This window comes from Schistocerca gregaria, chromosome 3, assembly GCF_023897955.1.
Source record: "Schistocerca gregaria isolate iqSchGreg1 chromosome 3, iqSchGreg1.2, whole genome shotgun sequence".
Lineage (NCBI taxonomy): Eukaryota > Metazoa > Arthropoda > Insecta > Orthoptera > Acrididae > Schistocerca > Schistocerca gregaria.
The window spans coordinates 521,218,805-521,241,719 of NC_064922.1; the positions used below are offsets into that span (position 1 = coordinate 521,218,805).

The 22,915-nt window shown below is 43.1% G+C and overlaps 1 protein-coding gene across 1 annotated transcript in view; it reads right to left on the reverse strand.

Annotated features, from left to right (window-relative positions):
* Positions 1-20,426, reverse strand: part of LOC126355445 (synaptotagmin-12-like) — a 310,563-nt gene extending 290,137 nt beyond the window's left edge. The window contains exon 1 of the mRNA XM_050005754.1: positions 20,393-20,426. The gene's annotated coding sequence lies outside the window, so the exon portion shown is untranslated. The remainder of the gene's footprint in view (positions 1-20,392) is intronic.
* Positions 20,427-22,915: the final 2,489 nt, after the last annotated feature.

Consider the following 22,915-nt stretch of genomic DNA (forward strand, 5'->3'; position numbering starts at 1 on the left):
GGACAAATTCCCTTTATTAAGTGTTTTAAGCAACACTGAGGTAATATACTTCAAGTTACTATTGTTGGCAGTTGTTCCTCACTCAAATTCTGGAATATTTACTTCGTCTCCTTTTGTGAAGAAGTTTCGGAAAACAGCTTTCAGTAACTCTGCTTTAGTGGCTATGTCATTAGTAACACTACTATTGTTACCATGCACTGAAAGTATTGATTGCGACTTGCTGCCGTTGTACTTTACATACGACCAGAATGTCCTTGTATTAAGTGCCATATTTCGAACATAACATCTGAACTACTCCACAGTAACTGTTGAGATAAGATCGAATCGCGCCTGTAGTAGGACACGAAGGACAAGAAGCCTGAGGGTGACATCGCAGGCGCCATTCTTTTGCACGATTACAGACGAAGGTTATAGAGATCTTTGGCTAAATTTCAAACTTCTGCGCCGCAGTGGAATACCGTTATGGGGTTTCTAAAAACTGACCGTTTAGGTGCGCTGCGCAGTATAGTGTTTAGTAATCTGTAGATAGCTTTGATAGAGGTGTCTGAGGTAATGCACTGGTTTAAGGACTCGTACAGCGTAAATGGCATCTGAGATTGTGAGGAAGACTGCTTTGAGAAAGCTGCGCCGGGTGAACGCGGCTAAGATGAGATTACCGAATAAGGGGCGTGCTAATATGTTGACGTACCTGAAGCGTTATATGATCTATGAACTAGCTAAGCTTCAGATTTAACTCCCTTTATTTGTTACCAGAACAACGAAGAATTCTTCAGGGTGGAGCTACGTATTCGTTCATTCTTCTCCCTTGTGTTGTCTCACGATCACGGAATACATTTAATGTCATTTTCATTCAAGGAAATTATTTATTTTTAATATGAAATCGAATGTACTTCCTGTCGCTGCAGTTCTCAATGAACGTAATGAAGGAAAATCGTGTACACTGTATGCCTATGAATCGTGAAAGCAATTTTCTGCGTGTTGTTCTATTTGTACTGTTCCTGTGCCGCGTTTAATGGAAGCTGGGTATCATTCCAGTAATTGCCTTAACGAGCGTGAGAAACATTCTATAAACCGCACTCAGGTTGGGCTGTGTGGAAAAGGGTCCTTGACCCAACGTGCTGATTCGATCCGGGACTGTTTCATCTCCATGCTTCGTCAGCTATCACGCTATCCGTTTAATATTTGAACGGAACTGCATTGCCTTAACGAGCATGAGAAACATTCTATAAACCGCACTCGGGCTGTGTGAAAAAGGGTCCTTGACCCAACGTGCTGATTCGATCCTGGACTGTTTCATCTACATGCTTCGTAAGCTAGCACGCTGTCCGCTTAATATTTGAACGGAACTGCATGTAGAACAGATATTACCTATCACGTAGTTCACAGTGGTTGTCTATACACCTACTATATGGGTATAGATTATTATATAAAGCTCATTTACAAAACTATTTATCAGGTATCCTAGTTCTGTATTAGTTTTTGAACTAGCAAATCGATGAGAGATGAAAGTACAAGAATTATGTGAACCCAAACTAGCAGTGCTTCGTGCTTATAACGGAAATGTAAGAAACAGAACTGAAGTAGGAAAAAATGAATTTAAAAAGGACTGACTGTAGGATGAACTGGCACTGTGTTTTCGAAGACTGTGGATTTAGCATTCCGTCGTAGTTGCATAAGTGTAATTTCTGTTTACCAACCATGTACAAGTTCGAATACCGTGGATGTTGTGTGGATTACATAAAGGATTGGACATGATCAGTGGTAATTAGAGATAATTAGAGCGCGGTTCAGGAAGGAAGGCAACAAGTTTTCCGCAAGGAAAATTATATTTACGAAATCAAAAAGATACACTAAGTTACTAAGGAACTAGTACATACTACTTATCCATATATTCACCACGATTATCTAGGCACTTGTCCTATTGGTAAACCAATGTGTCGAAACCAGTGTAAAAGAAACCAGTCCCAGGTCTAGGAGTGACTTAACAACACCTGAACGTCGTGCATGTCTTCTGAAACGGCGACTGGCCAGGTGCTTGTTTAACGGCCCGAAGTGATGAAAGTTCTTAGTGTGAGACCTGGGCGCTATGGGGGTGTGTTCCAATGTAGTCCGCAGAAAACATCGGACCAAATGGCTTGTAACCTGGGAGAATGCTTTCGGGCGCTGTCGTACAACAGTATGGCACATTCAGAAAGCAGCCCCGTTCGTTTCCTCCGAAACACCCTCTAAAACCCAAACAGCGTCGCACGGTAACTGTGAGTATTCACGGTCTCTCCATCGGCGAAGATAACAACCAGCAGCATTGCTCCATATACGGAAAGGCAAATGCCGTATCTTTCTTAGCAGGTACGCTGTTTTGAACCTCTTATCGGGCGGGGAATGGGACAAAAGGGTGCTCCTATCATGCCGATGCTTTCTTCGTCTCAGTTCGCAATAGATGTACACACGTTTTGTACTGTGTGACAATACGATGTACGAATGGAACACTCTCCATCTGATACCGCTGTAGAGAAAACTACCGCCGCATGGCTTGTTACTCTCCTGAGAATTGCTGCGGTACCCAACGAGAACACGTGTTCCGGTAGTCTAATGTCTTGGGCACGATATCGTCTACACTATATATGGAGATTGTGTGTTTGTACTCATTTTACCTGGTAATGCGACCGTCAATGCAAGGCAGGCCACACTTATTCACCTGAGGTTGACGTGCTTTGTTAGTTTCACACATCTGTTTTGCCTTCATCAAATTTCTGTTACCAAAACCACAACTGTTTTTTTATGTTTACTAGCTGATGATGAATTGCAGCTAGAGATGTTTTCTTTAAACGCAAAGCCTTAATTACAGTTCGTACTTCAATCGTCGACTATGTACCCGTCAGTGGTATATCTTGAATCTGTATTTTGAAGTGAAACGGTGAAACTAGATTCATCTGCCGGTGGTGTTTGAACGCTTTGATCGTCTCTTCTACCTAAACATGGAACTTAAATCGCAAAGGACAATAATGGACCAGAGACAGGTCTGGAACTTTACTCATTGATCCACCATCGTAGATGAGATTTTACGTCCGTCATTTGCAGACACGCGGCACGACCTGCATAGTAACTCAGAAAACTACTTCGAGCATCCACAACAGGTTAACGTTTTGCCAATTTAATAGTCGGAAAATACACTGCTGTTCGGTTACGACAGTTGGATAACCTTGTTTTGCCTGCACCGGCGATGATTCCTTGCTGTGCCGCCTATAGATGCGGCTCGCCCGGCTGTTGCTTGGTGTTCACGTAAGCATCCTGGGGTACGCAAGTGGCCTGCAGTATTCACACATGCCTTAAGATTTTGCCAACGCCTATAATGCATGATGCTCTTGCGGGTGCGTCGGACTATCATCGTGTTTTCTTTGATATTTCAACAAGAAAGCTCTTCGTCACCACCTGGTGATTACAAATTACATCAGGGAGCACATGACTTGTTACATCGTCGATATATTGTGCTAAAAGGAGCGAGGAGGGACGGCAGACCCGAGAGGGCATCAGCCTCTAGTATTGTTTTAATAGGTATAGTGATCGTGTTTGTGGTGGAATGTCATTCGTGTCATGGGATGCACTTTATTATTTAACTTGTTCGTGTAAACCTTGGAATTAATTCATCCTTGAAGAGTGGCATTAGAAACAATGGACCTCCTCAGACATGTGGCGCAATGCACACAGTGATGATTCCACATTTAAAAGTAGAAGTACTGGAATAGGACTTAGGTTTATTTGTGCCGTACGTAAATACTTTTGACTTATACTTAACAAGAGAATGAATCCACAATATACATTACCGGACAAAATGTTCGATCCCCTGCCCCTGATAACATAAGAAGATTAAGCGCCTCCTTGTGTATTTCACTGGTTGTTCGCATAGAGGGGTGCTGATGAGTATACACAACAACACTGGCGTGCCTTTACTTAAGACAGAATAGACCTCATCCCTTCAACTGCCTGCGAGGCGATCACATTCCTTTAGTTTGTAGTACATTGTGTGCGTATGGCAGTGTATCTGTATACCTGATCGGATTCATACTATATTATTTCCGAATGGGACGCAACCAGAAGATTGTTAGTGTAGCTTCAACTGCCTGCGAGGCGATCACATTCCTTTAGTTTGTAGTACATTGTGTGCGTATGGCAGTGTATCTGTATACCTGATCGGATACATACCATATTATTTCCGAATGGGACGCAACCAGAAGATTGTTAGTGTAGCTTTGAATCAGGAAGAGTGTTATAGAAGGACAATAGTAACAAAAGTTGGTGTAGTCTAATCTGGAGTGCTTTATGCATTCCAGTAGGTCAAGCAAACTGGTGCAAGTGTTTCGCATTCTGTAAGATCCCGAGTAATTTCGCACAGGGAAGATCATTTCATATGTGTACAGAGTAAATGTCAGTTGATTTGTACTGCCCCTGAAATCCACGAGGAAATAAATACTGTAGTATGCGGAAGCTACAGTCTCTGTCTCAACAGTGCAACGCCGTGTTCATGAACAAGGTTTAAAGGACTGTACAGTTGCCATTAAAAAAACTTTTACTATCCAAACAAAGTGAGATGAAAAAATGAAAGTGGGTACGGTAACATAGGAACAGGTGGGTGAGGCAATGGTCTAAGTGTTATTCACGGATGAATCTAAGTTTGAAGTATATGGAAGCCATGACGAATGGTTGTTTGTCGACTTCGTGGAGAACGTACGAACAGTCTGTGTGTGCGCTAAAGCTGGAGCGCGCTGGAGTTCGTTCATGGTATGTGGTTGTTTTCCGCGCTATAAAGTCGGTGACCTAGAGAGAACTAATGGAACATTAAAGAAGGAACGATATCGCAGGTTAGTGGCCAACAATTAAGTTCCATCTCGTAAGAGATTTCCTTATTGGTCGTGGACTCGCTAAAAATCAGGACAATGATCCCAAACATGCTTCTAAATATTGGAATGGGCATGTCATTATAAAAGAGAAATATGGGGAACTGAAGATCAATATTTTGGACAAGACTGTCACATTACTTAAATTGCATTAAACTCGATTGGGATGAATTTGACAGGGAGGTCATAAAAGTGAGGCCATCAAATGCGGAAGCTCTATAGAATGTTATACACACGAGTTTGACTGCAAAATATGTAAAATCAGGCGTTTTAATATCGAAAAGTTGAAAATATCATGCACTATTTGCATGCAAAATTATCTTCGGCGTGAATAATTGTAAATAACAACAACAATGGTTAATACTGGAGTTCAAGGGACGTATAATCGTGTTGTGTCACCGTCCACAAACTTCACAAAGTTGATGTAATAATGACCTCTTTCTTCTTTACTGTCCCGACAAGAGTAAGAACTACTGTGGAACACAATATTCGTGAGCTTCTTTAGGCACTATTTCTGTGTTAAACTCATGCATGAAAGCATTAACGAACAGATGATAAAATGTGCTTGATTAAAAATCACTACAAATACTCAAAACGAACTAAATTTGGTTTCAATTTTAATTCTGTAGAATACTGTCAGAGAATGACTCTGCGATGGGAGTTAATTATAATTTGATAAATGCAGTAGTAAAAACAACAACAGAAATACTTCAAAATCAAACAAGCCTGAAAAACACGATTTCAGTTCTGAATAACCTAGTGGTTGTTTTGGGTCAGTCATCAGTTCAGAATCGTCACATTTTTTTCCCTTCCTGTGCAAAGAATGTCCACACTTTCCGAGCGCACATGTGGTGTTGCGGCACACACGTGAATTGTAGCGTGCTCCTGAGGTAAATAACTTGAAATTTCACATGTAATTGAACAGCAGCTGTTGCTGTGAATTTCACTGTTATTTACCCCACCCGCGTTGAAATATGCGCCACTCAGCACGTGGCGTGCGTCCGATAGCTGTTGTCACCTGAAACTGATAGAGCGCGATGAGTTACGGGCGGTCGAGACTGTGGAAAACCGCGATACAGCATAACGGGAAAGAAGTTGTGATTTAGAGACTTGTCAGGCACAGCTGTGTTCCGGTATTGTTGCCTTTAACTGCTTTTTCACGAGGGTTGCCGTCGGGCTATTTAAACGAGAAGCATTTCGGAGGTACGTGTTAAATGATTAGAGCTATTGCTGGCGGTGCTAAGTGGTGAGAGAAATTACTGTCTGCTGCAACACTGTGTGCTTACGCTTTACCACGCTCAAATACTAGCGATTACAATTGCGACACCGCTAGGGAGGCATGCAAGAAACGTCAAACAAACCCAAAGTGTACTACATGTTCGGATATACAGTTGACTAGATTTCACTTCAGCCACACAAGGTAGGAAGGAGTAATTTTTGTGCCGGACGAAGTAACATCTCAGTGCACAGTGCTTGGTTCAAAAATGGCTCTGAGCACTATGGGACTTAACTTCTGAGGTCATCAGTCCCCTAGAACTTAGAACTACTTAAACCTAACTAACCTAAGGACATCACACACATCCATGCCCGAGGCAGGATTCGAACCTGCGACCGTAGCGGTCGCGCGGTTCCAGACTGTAGCGCCTAGAACCACTCGGCCACTCCGGCCGGCAGTGCTTGGTTCTTAGATTTACTTCTGGAGGAGGCCGAGCTGATACTACAGCACAAACGAGATATTAGATCACTATTATAAAGGTTCGTTCGAGGCCTGTTGGGACTGCTGTTTTGTGTTCTGCGATATTACTGCTCACGGTGGTCAGGGAACCACGACTGTCATGAGAATATGGAATCCATGCGTTCAGCAGAATCATACTTAGCGCCACGCAGAATCTCGATAGTCTGTCGTGCATAACCCTGAGATAACTTACTACTCACTTGGCCACGCAGTATAGGACAGCAATGTCAGATGCTTTGAGCCACGAAATTAGTTTGCGGAACGACAAGTATCCACTGGTACAGGGTGACCCAGAAAGCGTTAACATTTGAAAATACAAATGGCTCTGATGACTGGGTGTTGTGTGCTGTCCGTAGGTTAGTTAGGTTTAAGTAGTTCTAAGTTCTAGGGGGCTGATGGCCGTAGATGTTAAGTCCCATAGTGCTCAGAGCCATTTGAACCATTAGCCATATGACTCTGAGCACTACGGGACTTAACTTCTGAGGTCATCAGTCCCCTAGAACTTAGAACTAGTTAAACCTAACTAACCTAAGGACATCAAACACATCCATGCCCGAGGTAGGATTCGAACCTGCGACCGTAGCGGTCGCGCGGTTCCAGACTGTAGCGCCTAGAACCGCTCGGCCACCCTGGCTGGCTTAAAAATGCACTTATTCATATTGGTAGAGAAGTAAAATAGAGAGGTATAACTTGACACGTACGCCTGAAATTATATGCGGTTTTGTGGAAACGAAGAACGAGTGTAAAAACGTGTCAACACATGGCGCTGGACAACGTCACGTCAGTGACGCTGCATGAGAATCGTGTATAAAATGAGCTGTAGTGAGAGAGGGAGTCGGATGCACCAGCAATCACAGTATGTTGACTTTACCAGAAAGAGCACTGTTAGTGCAACCTTACTAGCACAACGGAGAATCCGCTACTGCATACTTACGATGCTATCGCCATAAGAAGGGTACACGAACGGGTAAAGTTCCTGTGACAAGTGTCGCCATGAAGAAAGTTATCACGAAATTCGAAGTCTCTGGTTACTTAGATGATAGGCTCCACAGTGGGCGACCAGACAAGACGCCATTGCGTTCAGACAGTTGAGGGAGAAATGGCGACTTCAGCGGACTCATCTCCGCGTGCTGAAGTCAGCCCTAGTGAAGTCGCACGTCGCACCGGCATTCCACTCGCTACTATTTGGAGAGCGCTAAGGAGGGCTCCCCAATGGTATCCGCACAAAATCAAGCGTCTCCATGAACTGTTAGCCAACGATTTTGTGACGCGGAGAGTATTCGCGGCGTGGACACTTCAAGAAATGAGGGAAGACCACAATTCATGGTCTAACGTGTTGTACACCGACGAAGTCCATTTCACACTGCGAGGATCTGTCAATGCGCGCAGCTGCAGAGTTTGGACTACCGAAAATCCTAGAACTGCTGTGGAAATCTCGTTGCATAACGAGAAAGTCAGTGTTGTATGGATTTACCACATCAGACGTGTCCAGAAGTTTTCTCTTCGAGGAAATGCGGGGTGCTGGTTTTAGAACTGACAGCTTGGCGTGTGCGAGGTACGCCATATATATGACAGAATCGTATCATCCCTAGCATGGCTGATAAACACCTACGGGAAGGTACAACTTTTATGCAGGATGGCACTCTATACCATGCTGCTACACATGCGAAATACGTCTGCTGGTGAGGATCGTGTGCTGAGCCGCCACTTCCGTTATTCCTGACCTCCCAGATCGCCAGACCTCAGTCTGTGTCATTACTGGTTGTGGGTTCACCCGAAATCACAAGTCTACCGCGATCGTCCGACATCATTAAAAATGCTAAAAAACAGCATTCGACGGCAATTTCTCACCATACATACTGATATGCTGCACAGTGCACTTCAGAACACTGTGCCTTGACTATAGTTGATGAATGACGGCTGACATGTTGAGCATTTGTTATAAGGGACATGGTCTTTGCCAAATAACAATTATTACGATAATTACTGCTTTTATATTATATAAAGCGGAATCTATTGATCATTTTGTGTGCCTTTATGGTTTCAACAGGCCCCCTGTTATTTCAAGCGTGTGAGACAATTTTTACCTTTCTACGTACATTATTCCGTAAAGCATTGAATATTCAAATGTTGACAGACTTTTGGGTCACCCTGTACAGTGGAACAACGTCTGATCTCCACGGCCTAACTGTGCAGCGACTATTGTCCCGGTTTCCCTTGACGGGACACCAACGGATACACAATAACAATAGTGCGCCCATCGACAGTGACACTGGACAACGGAGTAGACATTACTCCAGTTACAGCGTCACAACGATCGTAACGGAGTGTGGGAGCTCCAAGGAGAATGCACTTTGTCACATTGCATTCCTAATAACGTTGGGCGTGACTTTGGGGCGTGCCACTAGGTACACAACACCATCACTTCTGGTTCACATAACCTATAGTCTGGGCAACATTTCTGACGTGTGCAGACCGGTGACTGTGCCGTATCTTCGAGGTCTACGTGAGACATTCACTTTCAACAAGACGACGCAAGGCCGCACGTCACCCGTGTTCTTCTGACCTACATCAATACATAGTGTTCAACTGTTACATTGACCAGCGTGTTCTCCAAATCTCTTATCCACTGAAAACATCTGCTCATGGATTGCACATAGAGGCTGCCACACCACCACTCATCAGCCACTACGATTGATGAATTCTGTCCTACAGCTGAAGTAGCATGCGATGGCGTACCCGTATCTGTCATAAAAGCTACAAGGGAATTGTCCAATCCGACATGTCGAAACATGCCCTGATATTTTTTTTACAGGAAGCATACACCAAAAGAAAGACCCTGTCAAATTTTTATTGTTAAGATGCAAAGCAGTATTAAAAAAGTTGAAAACTGCCAAATTCGTACCTCGCCTAATGGATTGGATTGTACACCCCTACCAAAGCTGTAGCGGACAGGGCATGCACAACACAGCAGGCGCACATCCTAGATTGTCGGCGTATCGGTAAACAGGCAACGCGATTCGGCGTAATTTGGAAAGCGAATTTCAGTTTTCGTTGATAGATTCTCTGAAACAATTGTCCTTTGTTATTGTTCGCTCATTATTGCAAATGGTTCAAATGGCTCTAAGCGCTATGGGACTTAACATCTAAAGTCATCAGTCCCCTAGACATAGGACTCCTTAATCGTAAGACATTACACATCCATGCCCGAGGCAGGATTTGAACCTGCGACCGTAGCTGCAGCGCGGTTGCGGACTGAAGCGTCTAGAACCGCTCGGCCACGGCGGCCAGCACTCATTATTTGCAACTCAGTTAATATCAATAATAATTATTTGTTGCTTTTGCGGTAGCTGAAGTGTTAACAATGGAGACAAAACCGAATTAATATTCATTGTGTTTAAAGCTTAATATTAACTAGAATGAAAACCTGGTTTTGCTTCGTAAAAAACGTCCGACCGTGAACTACATAAGTGAGAGAAGACTTACACGAAGCAATAAATATGCCCCAAAAAGAAATTCGTAAAACTGCTATCCGAAAGATTTAGTGTACAGGTTGATCACAAAGCCCCGTTACCCCCTCTCCTGCTCCTCTAATTAATAACCAACATGAATCCCTAAACTTATATAATAGCACCAACAACAGTTCTTACGAGTAGTTTTGTTGAGAAATGAACAATGTACAGGTAGTCATGAGAGGCAATGCTTCTTTGAGCCACTTGAACCATTTGAACTAAATCGCACTTTATCATTTCGAGGCGGAAAAAAGACAATGTTTTGTGTAATCGATTAATGTTATGGTAGATTCATACTCAACAATGACAGTGACAAAGCGAGTCGGGGGAACTCGCAGAACAGTGCAGTCGTTCTCGTAACGCGGAAGCGGAGAGATTTTTTTGACGACCAAAAGGGCATGATCATTGGATATTGGCCCAAAGGTGGAAGCATTTCCGAAATGGCGAAATATACACTCCTGGAAATAGAAATAAGAACACCGTGAATTCATTGTCCCAGGAAGGGGAAACTTTATTGACACATTCCTGGGGTCAGATACATCACATGATCACATTGACAGAACCACAGGCACATAGACACAGGCAACAGAGCATGCACAATGTCGGCACTAGTACAGTGTATAACCACCTTTCGCAGCAATGCAGGCTGCTATTCTCCCATGGAGACGATCGTAGAGATGCTGGATGTAGTCCTGTGGAACGGCTTGCCATGCCATTTCCACCTGGCGCCTCAGTTGGACCAGCGTTCGTGCTGGACGTACAGACCGCGTGAGGCGACGCTTCATCCAGTCCCAAACATGCTCAATGGGGGACAGATCCGGAGATCTTGCTGGCCAGGGTAGTTGACTTACACCTTCTAGAGCACGTTGGGTGGCACGGGATACATGCGGACGTGCATTGTCCGGTTGGAACAGCAAGTTCCCTTGCCGGTCAAGGAATGGTAGAACGATGGGTTCGATGACGGTTTAGATGTACCGTGCACTATTCAGTGTCCCCTCGACGATCACCAGAGGTGTATGGCCAGTGTAGGAGATCGCTCCCCACACCATGATGCCGGCTGTTGGCCCTGTGTGCCTCGGTCGTATGCAGTCCTGATTGTGGCGCTCACCTGCACGCCGCCAAACACGCATACGACCATCATTGGCACCAAGGCAGAAGCAACTCTCATCGCTGAAGACGACACGTCTCCATTCGTCCCTCCATTCACGCCTCTCGCGACACCACTGGAGGCGGGCTGCACGATGTTGGGGCGTGAGCGGAAGACGGCCTAACGGTGTGCGGGACCGTAGCCCAGCTTCATGGAGACGGTTGCGAATGGTCCTCGCCGATACCCCAGGAGCAACAGTGTCCCTAATTTGCTGGGAAGTGGCGGTGCGGTCCACTACAGCACTGCGTAGGATCCTACGGTCTTGGCGTGCATCCGTGCGTCGCTGCGGTCCGGTCCCAGGTCGACGGGCACGTGCACCTTCCGCCGACCACTGGCGACAACATCGATGTACTGTGGAGACCTCACGCCCCACGTGTTGAGCAATTCGGCGGTACGTCCACCCGGCCTCCCGCATGCCCACTATACGCCCTCGCTCAAAGTCCGTCAACTGCACATACGGTTCACGTCCACGCTGTCGCGGCATGCTACCAGTGTTAAAGACTGCGATGGAGCTCCGTATGCCACGGCAAACTGGCTGACACTGACGGCGGCGGTGCACAAATGCTGCGCAGCTAGCGCCATTTGACGGCGAACACCGCGGTTCCTGGTGTGTCCGCTGTGCCGTGCGTGTGATCATTGCTTGTACAGCCCTCTCGCAGTGTCCGGAGCAAGTATGGTGGGTCTGACACACCGGTGTCAATGTGTTCTTTTTTCCATTTCCAGGAGTGTATAAACTGTTCGCGTGCCGCCGTGGTTAAAGCATACCGTGCGTGGCAAAATGCCACGCCAAGGCAACTGTGGCGCATCACGCGTCTTAGATGACAGCTGCAGAGATGTGTACGGGCGAACAGACGTGCAAGCATTGAGCAAGTGAGCGCCCAGACGAACCAATGGGCTACTACCAGCAGGTGTCTGGTTCAGGCACCCATGCTGGCTGGTATTCCTCGGCGACGAATCCCGTTTTATGCTCCACCAGACAGGTGGCTATTGGCGTGATCGTACTTGCAACAATCGTCGGGAGGTTTCAGGCCTTAGGAGGGGTGTTACTGTCTGGCGAATAATTACGTGGCATATCCTTGGTAACCCAGGCATTCTGGTATGTACAGTGGATCATCACATGTATGTATCTATCCTTCAGGACCGTCTCCACCTCTAGAAGCAGTTCGGTTTTCCTCGGCACAGTGGCACCTACCAGCAGGACAATGCAACGTATCAAATAGCTCGCAGTATACTACATTGTTCGAGGAGCACCAGGATGAGTTTACCGTACTCACCTCGTCGCCAAACTCCCCGGATTTATACCCAGCCGGAAATCCGCGAGATCACCTCGATCGGGTTGTTCGCACCTTGGTTGCACAACCGGAAATGTAGCGCAGTTGGCTGTGACACTGGAGTCGCTATGGCTCTACATCTCTGTCGGTAACTTCTAAAAGCTTACTAAATCTCTTCCTGCACGTCCACGCTGCGAAATAAAGCTATTCAGGCTTTTGACAGGTAGTTGTATTAATGTGACTAGACCTTGTGATAAATAGCTGTGCAGCTGATTTTGTTTGACAGCTAGTTGAAAATGACTCCGAAAGTAAACAGTCCCAATTTAGCTCAGTGGTTCGGTTTTTGTCTTTAAAGAAGGGGATAGACGGTCTGAAATTCATCGAACAGGTGGCAGTTGACGCTAAATAACGAAAAGTGTGAGGTGATCCACATGAGTTCCAAAAAAAATCCGTTGGAATTCGAGTACTCGATAAATAGTACAATTCTCAAGGCTGTCAATTCAACTAAGTACCTGGGTGTTAAAATTACGAACAATTTCAGTTGGAAAGACCACATAGATAATATTGTGGGGAAGGCGAGCCAAAGGTTGCGTTTCATTGGCAGGACACTTAGAAGATGCAACAAGTCCACTAAAGAGACAGCTTACACTACATTCGTTCGTCCTCTGTTAGAATATTGCTGCGCGGTGTGAAATCCTTACCAGGTGGGATTGACGGAGGGCATCGAAAGGGTGCAAAAAATGGCAGCTCGTTTTGTATTATCACGTAATAGGGGAGAGAGTGTGGCAGATATGATACATGAATTGGGGTGGAAGTCATTACAGCAAAGACCTTTTTCGTCGCGGCGAGATCTTTTTACGAAATTTCAGTCACCAACTTTCCGATCCGAATGCGAAAATATTTTGTTGAGCCCAACCTACATAGGTAGGAATGATCATCAAAATAAAATACGAGAAATCAGAGCTCGAACAGAAAGGTTTAGGTGTTCGTTTTTCCCGCGCGCTGTTAGGGAGTGGAATGGTAGAGAGATAGTATGATTGTGGTTCGATGAGCCCTCTGCCAAGCACTTAAATGTGAATTCCAGAGTAGTCATGTAGATGTAGCTGTAGAGGACCGTAAGATTTGTTGATGTTCAGTGCAAGGCAAAGGAATAGAAAATGTATGATATCACGCAGTAAGGGAAAGCAATACCTTGTACACAATGAGATTTTGAATTGCAGATGTATTGGTGAGAGAGAAGAAACAGTCAATCATCTGAATAAAGCTGTATTGAAAAATTGTTCCTTCATAATTACAGAATTAGGTACAGTAATTTTATAGGTATACCAGGCAGTTATAGAGCTAAGTGTAACTGAGAAACTGAACTGTCTGAAGTATGTTTCATTCGAATCGAAAAGAATTTTTATCACTTTGCTACTGGTGATGAATGAGTTTCTGATGTTAATGTGGCCTTTGACGAGCAAAATATTCAGTGGTGTCATCCCACTTGTTCAAAGATGAAAAAGTTTAAACAAGCAAAAACCCATTCGAAATGGACATCTTCGGTCCTTTACCCTCTAACTTCTTTATTTCTACCATCTTTGTATATGAATTCGGCCTCTACTATTAAATGAAAGTCTGTCTCGCTTACATGTTTCTCTCTTTTTATTTTTGAAGCATACTCAGCTGCGATTTTATGAGGTTCTTTCTTCATTAATTGTAGCATTATGGAACTGTTTTCGGCTTTCATGTATAGTCCTGGAAGGACATTTTCGTGCACGCTTCACTATATCCACTCCGTGATTTCGCCAGGGTGATTTTTAAAACACGCCGTTACTGTGTGTTTTTGAGACAGTTATAAGAAAAATCGTATCAAATGGATTTTTGGAAAAAAGGACTATTTGTAGCTTCAAAACATCAGTAATGTATGAAGTGTACCGTCAGGCACATCCTTCGGAAGCGATAACGCAGAAGGCTGGGAGTCATCATTTACTTCACTCACGCTGCTGTACGTCCACAGTTGCCAGCCACTCATACCACAATATCTGCAACTCTGCGTGGGAACACTTTAGGAAGGTCGCTATTTTAGCGTTGTTCTTGCACGCAGTGATCATCACCAAAAGAAATGAATTTCTTCTCAAATTTTTGAAGCTAATGTAGCTAACGTTTGGACTCCCTTGACGTCACATGTGGCGACTCTCTGACGTCACACGTGGCGCAAATCTATACACTGAGTTTTAAAAAGCCCGTTTCATACTGGAAAATGATGGCGACTATTTAGGAAATTAGAACAAGAAAAAGACGAAACGCAACTGGGAAAAATAAATTAAATTGCAAGAAGAAAAGGCTGTTTTATTTCCAAAACAAATATAGGAAAAAAAGTGTAAATGTTTGCGCTACAAATAATTTTTATGCAATTCGTGCGCTTTCCTATTCGACGGCTCTTACGTTTGAGATGCGGCTCGCGTTTGTGCTGAAATTTGTACCCGATCATTTGCCAGTAAGTTATTGCAACCTGCATACTCAATAATGTTCTCTGTATCATCATAAAGCTGATGTAAGTATGTAGCACAAAGGTATAGTTGCTCTTGGTATATCCTAGCAAGTTTTGAATTAGAAGGTTTTTTAATGTGTTGTTAACAGAAGGTACGCAGTAGCGAAAGTGGGTTTAAACCAGAAGCCATATATTCTTACTGCCTGACATGGGTTTCGATAGTGGGAATATGTGCGACACATGATTTACATGTTTCGGAATATTCCATTAATAACTGTCCAATTGTATTCACAACTACAAGCTGTCGTATGCCGTCAGAACTTCCGTGCGGAGGATGCTGTTGAAAAGCCATTAAGCTCATTGGGTGAAAAGGTCATCCGTTGAGACTCTCATATCAACAAGTGTCACTGCCTCGTTCAGTTTTTCGTCCTTAAAATATTGTCTGCGGAGATTAGCTCCTTGAGAACCTACAGAAAAACTGCTACAGAATACGTTTCGTTTCTGATTTCGTCTTAGAAGATTAACAGTGAAATACACATTTTTAGATCAAAAATTTACTAAATGAAGAGTCGAAATTATATACCGCCCAATGTCTGAAAAGCGTCAGAGCATGGAATACGGCTGCTAATCGAGTTTTTCAGGCAAGTGAATGTAAAGAGATCCTCGTACTTCCGTAGGGGTAAATGCAGACTGAATTTAGCCATGACACATTTTAATTGAAATAAGGACCTGAAATTTTATAAGTTGCAAATAATCATTTCTTTTGAAACCAATTACAGATTCTTGAGCTGCTACGGGTAACGCTAGTTCGTAAAATACTCGTACATTCGCAGCCTTACGTATGTTTCACACATCACGAGATCCGTATCTTGAGTCATTGCAAACGAAGGACAAGTGTCCATAACATTTATAGCCGTATATCAAGCCAGAAGGTTATTATTTATGAATGAAATTCTGGTAGGTATATAACTATGATTAGGGGAAAGAGCGTGCTTAGAGTTAATTTGTTCACCTTACTATTCCTACCTTAACGTTAGCGTAATTGGGTTTCACTTAATTTAATTTGTACGATTATATTAATTTTGTAGCCAATGATTTTCAGAGTTATGAAAATCTGCCCCTGTTTGAAATCAATATAGTATCACACGAACATAACCAGGTGATTAGATTTCGTGGGTTACTTGTCTGCTCATATCTTCATTCGTACTTATTTCCTGAAATCAATATTGGATTTATTGTCATATTGGTTGTTTCTTTTTGAGGTTGACTGTCTGTTCAGATTCATAAACACATTTCCAATACTACGTAACAGTCAGCATTGTTGACATCATCCCGGACTTTAATTTATACTTTATATTTGGAGGTATCAATCTCTGATCATCATGCAATCACGACCATATAAAAACATTTAAATTAAGCGGTGCATGCTGCGGAAAGTGGCGATAACATGTTGCGTAGCCCTATTTTCGTCACTGTAGGAGACTGTCTGTCGGCTGTCACTCTCTGGAATCTTGTTCAAGGTGACACGATATTCCCTGTTGTGATCACCGAAATAAAATTAGCTAATGTAATGTAAAAAGGCAGCACAGCAAAACTAATGAATACAGCGTTCCGCAGTACATTCAACCTTAAACGCCACTGAGAAAAAAAATCACACACTTATTTCAAATGGTTCTATACTACTATGAGTGGTTGATGTTGGGTTTTATGTCTAGAAACATGTCGCATAAGTAAAGTATGAGGACATTATCAATGAATTTTGATTGCTTTTATGTGTTCTAAAGATATTTATTAAAGAAGGAAATTTAGATTATTAAGTGCATTGCGACAGCAGCAGACCGTGAGAGTAACTTACAGGTTAGGAAAATTTTTGTTAATAATATACACATTCAGTTACGATCTTTTGTTTTATTGTTTTGGAACAATGCATTTCGAAGCTACAACCCTGTTATCGAGGACTGCACAGACATTTTTTTGGGCGTTACATGCGCTTCAGTTTAGTTGGACACGCATCATCGAAAAACTTTTACATTTGCACTTACGCTTTCAATCGTTTAAAATATTTATGGCTGTACTACGCTGTAAAAACATTGCAACAATAAAAATGTTACATTATTTAAGTGAAATACATCCACCGACGCAGGAGACGAACATTTCGTGTCCACATAAACTGAAGCAGATATAACGCCCAAGAAAATGGGAGAACAGATATGTAACTCCAAAAGGAGTTGAACTAGTAAAATATTGACTAAAGCTGGCGTATTGGTAACAAAAATATTCCCAACTTTCGAGATGAAGGTCCACATCAATGCAAAACATAGTTATATACGTAACTCAGACAAGTTTGTTCATTGTTTTACCAACTTCCCATGATTCACTTTATTGAAACTACAGAGAAGAAAATTTTTCTCCATTTACTGGTTGTCGTAGTGGTTACTCTCCGTAAACTGAAGAAGTGAAAGAAATGGGAAACATGATAATACCCATGTACGGTCTTTGTAGTATTTTTACTATTTCAGTGTAGGTTTCGAAGTAAGTGTTTCATAATAATGTTTCTGTTGTTATCTAAGGGCCTGGGCCTTCCTTGTGAAACGTGTTTCAGCCCATTTTTAATTAAAATTTGCAAAAATGTTGTGGAACAATTACAGAACTGCAGGAGAAAGCAATTAGAATTTTGTTGAAGCTTATAATACGTCTATGGAGTCATAGGTTTGTGTATGGAACCTCTGAATTCACATACATGGTATAAGGCATTCTATAAGTTTTAACATGAATTTTCATTTCAGAATAAAATTCAGACGTCAGTTGCGCAGATATTTTTATTTAGCTTTACCAGTTTCAACAAATTAATTTGTCAGCTTCAGAAGCCTAAATATTATGGATATTATAAGTTATTAGACCTTCGTCACACATTTATGTATAGCATAAGAAGTGCGTTACAGAAACTTTCTTCGTATTCGTTTAGTGGATACCAATATCTTTTTCACAAAATCATAATGCCATGATATGTCAAACACTGTACATATTATACGTGATTATCGTAAACATAGATTGACTGATTGACAATTTACAGTAAATGAATCACATCTATGTACTTGTCAAGCTGTCGTGTCAGCAGCAAGGAATATATATAAACGCATATATAAAAAGTATAATTGAAGTATATAATGATGTCATATGTAATACAGAACTGTGTCTTTTAGCACCTATAATATGACCAAGTTGCTTTTCACACATAACGAGAAACACCCAACTGACATATTTCTCAGATCTGGAGTACATAAAATACAATGTAATATACATCCGGGTTTTTATACAGGGCAGACAGTGAGGGCATTTAAACCCCGCTCTCGTGAGTACTTGCTCTACAAAGACGGTGGGAATTCATGTAAGTCAACATTTACAGTATATCTCAAAATCGAGAAACAGACTCTTCCTCATCCTTGCGTAAGCTGGTAATATTGCACGTGGTGGACAAGGGCAACGAAACGAAAACTTTTAAAGGAATTTGAAGTATATAAACATTGCTAATTAAAACCCAAAAAATTTGCTGTATGATCAGTTTAGATTGATAACCGGACGCTATTTTGATTGTGTGACATACATTTTTTATTTAAATGAGTAGGTTTTAGATTGATTAGTATGTATTTTACACCACAGACAACGTTTTATTAACTAGGTTTCATACTCGCTTTCCGGTTTCTTATTATTCGTTTTGCGACGTTATGATTCACATTGTTTCAGTAACTTGCTTCTCTGTCACTTTAGTATGATGACAATGAATTGTTATGCAAACATAAATCTGTTTCTAGATTTACCTCCCTTTACTATTCTTTAATAATGGATCTTACCCTACATATGTTTGATTAGCAATGCATCCTCTCTTTAGCACTGTTTATTATCTGTAAGCGTAACGGCTTGTCACCTAAGTTTTTTTATGTATACTCCCATTTCATTTAATGCTTGACATTGATCGGAAATAAAAACGATCATGTATATATAACTTCATTTGTAATTTTTGGTACCACATAAATTGTAATTTACAGAATGTGCATTTAATGAAAATGTCCAAAATTTAATTAATTTTATTGAATTCGTCCATTATGTAATAGGTTTATAATATATTTGTTTACATAATAACTCATAGATTACTGATGTCACACTGGTTCTTGTATGTATAGTATATTTTATAGGGCCTGAAGATGAGGTTGTTACAACGTTGAAACTAGTTGCCAAAATAAAATGGACACCTTAAATACAGCTGGAGGATTTTTTCATTTTTAATATAAATATAAATTATCAGTCTATCGATCTGTGTTTACAATGATCACGTACAATATGTACAGTTTTGGGCATGTCATGGCAATATGCTTCTCTGAAGAAGATGTTGACATCTGCTAAGTCAATGCTAAGTAATTCCCTGTAACTAACTTCTTATACTTTACACAAATCTATATCCGCTGTTTTCCAGTTTTCTGAAGACGACAAATTAAATAAAAATATCCGTGCAACTGACAACTGAATTTTATTTTGAAATATTTACAACACTTCCTGGAAAAAAAGTTTAGAATAAAATAATACATTTACATATATTGTTCTTTAACTGGGTGTATATTACACCACAGTTTCCTAAATCTAATTGAGAAAGCTCAACACAAGCCACAGATATGCATTTTCCGTGTGTTGATATCGCAGTGAACGTCCATAAAAAACAATAGAAGCCCCCATGGTGAAGCTGTAATTTCGAAAACACTAAGAAGACAGTGAATGGCTTTTATTGTTTTCTAAAGACTGTTTCATTTTAATTTGGCATTCTACACCATAGGTTAAAGCAAGGTGTTCTTTGTAATTATTTTAGGATTCTGTGTGGCCTAAGGCAAGCCCAGAACACATTAAAAGACGCTATCACGTAGTGAAGTCACGGCGCAGTAAATCTTTCGCTGCGGCGCCTTAAAACGGCGCGCGACCAGCGGAGGCAACGGATAAAGCCGTACCTTTCGCGGTCAGCTTTGATGAGAGCGGAGCTGTTGCCGAGTAAACGGTGGCGGGAAACGAGGTGGCAACGCGCGAGAGATCGATATTTGTGGCCTCTGGCGGAGAAAGGAAACGCTCAGCCGGCACCGCCGGACAGCAGTCGCACCTTGCGCGAGCTTCCCCCGTGGGATGTTTGGGGTGAGGGGGGAGGGGGGGAGGGAGCAGGGGATCGACGATCCCGGCCGCACGAGCGCTGCGTGTTCCACGCGCCGTGCAGAGATTCACGAGGGCGAGCTGCCGCGTGGTGACAGCGAGGCGAAAGCAGCGCAGCGCGAGCGGCGAGCGTGCTGCGGGTTGCGTGCTGCGCGGCGTGCCGGTGTGTACTCACGGTGCGGAGCGGTCGTGGAGCGGGCGGCGGCGGCGAGCGCCGGCCAGCAGCTGAGCACACAACAAGTGGGGCGGCGCGCCGCCGCCGGCAATCAATAGCGCCGTGACGTCAGCGGCGGCGGCAGCGCGCGCGCAACCTACCCTCGCCCCGCTCGCTCCTCCGCCCCCCATTCACGGGTGGCGCGTGTGTCGGCCACCGGCGGAACACCTTGCCGGCGACTGGCTTTGTTTTAAAGCAGGGGTCCCCGACACCGTGTCTATTGTGACCATTTTCACCTGTGCCTGCCGCGGCGTCCTGGACTTTCCAACCGTGGACTCTCCAACCGTGAACCTTCCGACCGTGCACTTTCCGGCCGTGTACTTTCCGGCCGTGTACTTCCCGACCGTGTTATTTCCGTCTGTGGACTTTCTGACTCGTGACATCAATGTACTGTTCCCTACCACAAATATTTTACTTCCAAAATTAATTCCCTGACTACGAATTCCATGACACCTCCTATATTAGGGATTAACCTGGTTACCAATACTGACATATGAAAATTTATATTACACCATGACTCAAACATAGATTTCCTGGTTACTGCGACCATATACTGTGAGACCTTCGGCTATCAGTGCGCGCTCACTGCCAACCCGGCCTCAAATTTTTGTGCATGAAATGTACACTACTGGCCATTAAAATTGCTACACCACGAAGATGACGTGCTACAGACGCGAAATTTAACCGACAGGAAGAAGATGCTGTGAAATGCAAATGATTAGCTTTTCAGAGCATTCACCGACAGGAAGAAGATGCTGTGAAATGCAAATGATTAGCTTTTCAGAGCATTCACACGAGGTTGGTGCTGGTGGCGACACCTACAACGTGCTGACATGAGGAAAATGTCCAATCGATTTCTCCAGTATTAAAACAGGACAATCTACCGTTAGCCACGTAAGTGCATTTAAATACCTTGGAAGACTTGAGATATCACTAGGAGGTGTCTTAGCGAAGGAGACATTCAACAGAAAGAGGAGACTCTTATGTGGCAAATTAGATAAAGGTCTAAGGAAAAGGCTTGGCAAATTTTTTGTCTGGAGAGTGGCACTATATAGCGCAGAAACATGGACGCTGAGACGAGAGGATTTGAGATGTGGATATGGAGGAGAATGGAGAGAATGAGCTGGATGGAAAGAGTCAGTAATGAAATAGTATTGCAAAGGGTTGGTGAGAGAAGATGTCTGCTGAAGGCCGTAAGAGAAAGGTAAAAGAACTGGTTCGGACATTCATTGAGAAGGGAGTGATTACAAGCAGATGCTTTGGAAAGATTGGTTTGTGGGAGAAGACTGAGAGGAAGAAGGAGATACAAGATGATAAGACGACATAAAGGGAAGAGGAAAGTTTGCAGACCTGAAGAGGATGGCAGAAGGCGAGACAGCCTGGAGAACTACCATGCCAAAACCTGCCTTCTGGCAGAACACTGAAGATGTTGATGAACCCGGATTTCCCGCTTACGGCGAATGGTCGCCTTACCATTAGGATATCTGGGCACAACTCGTGGCCAGACTCAAACTTCCATAAGTCGTCAACTAAGGGACCATAACCTGCACTCGTAATTTCATTATGCGTATTCCCGTACAGGGGAGACATTTTAATTGACCGGTGTCGGCGATAAGCGGAAAATGCCGCTTCGAGTCCCAGTACATCACAAATTTTCATTGGCGTCATTCTGGCATACAGCTCCTAATCTTCGCAACACTACTTGGGTTCCCCCAACAGGGAGAATGAGACAACGAGGAATCGAGAACAAGCTTCTTATCGTCTTGTGTCTAGTTAGGCTTGTAATACCCACATGCTTGTCTGAAAGAATAGACATTGTTGACTATCCACAGCTGTGTGAAGTACTTTCGAAATTAAATCGCTGACTGTAAATTCTTTGACCACAGCTGTATTAAGTGTACAGATCCTACCCAATATTGATACATGAAAAGTAATTCAAGTAATGTTGGGAGCACAGGAGATGAATTTTGTGGACTACGATATAACGATGAAAGCAGTGTGTCGTATGGAAGTTTGAGTCGCCGCAGGGACGTGCACAGACAGATAGTTAAGGCGACTGCTCGCTAGAGATCAGAGATGTAGCGAGTGCGAGTCTAATGCTGCGGGTTAAACGCTTCATAAATGAAGGCGCTGTTGTTAATCAGTGCTAATGACCTTCCGTCGTTACCGCTGTGTTCAGCGAGTATGGGGAATCTGAATCCTGGGGGATTGCAGTTGCTTCATACTCGTCGACTCGTCCTCTCATTCTGAAGCGTGCTGAAGAGTAAGCTAGTGGTGACTTTTTCTTAGTACGGACGTTGAGTACATGATCTTCCTGCTATAAGGTAGCACTGAGAAGGTGAAATGGCAGACTGTCTGGATCACACAGCCATTAACGAAGCTGCATGTTGTGAGACTGTAAATGGTTTAAAACAAAAATTAATTGATGCAAGGTACACAGCAGCCAATGTGTTACATTAAAGGAGTGGTTTCTGGAACAAGATT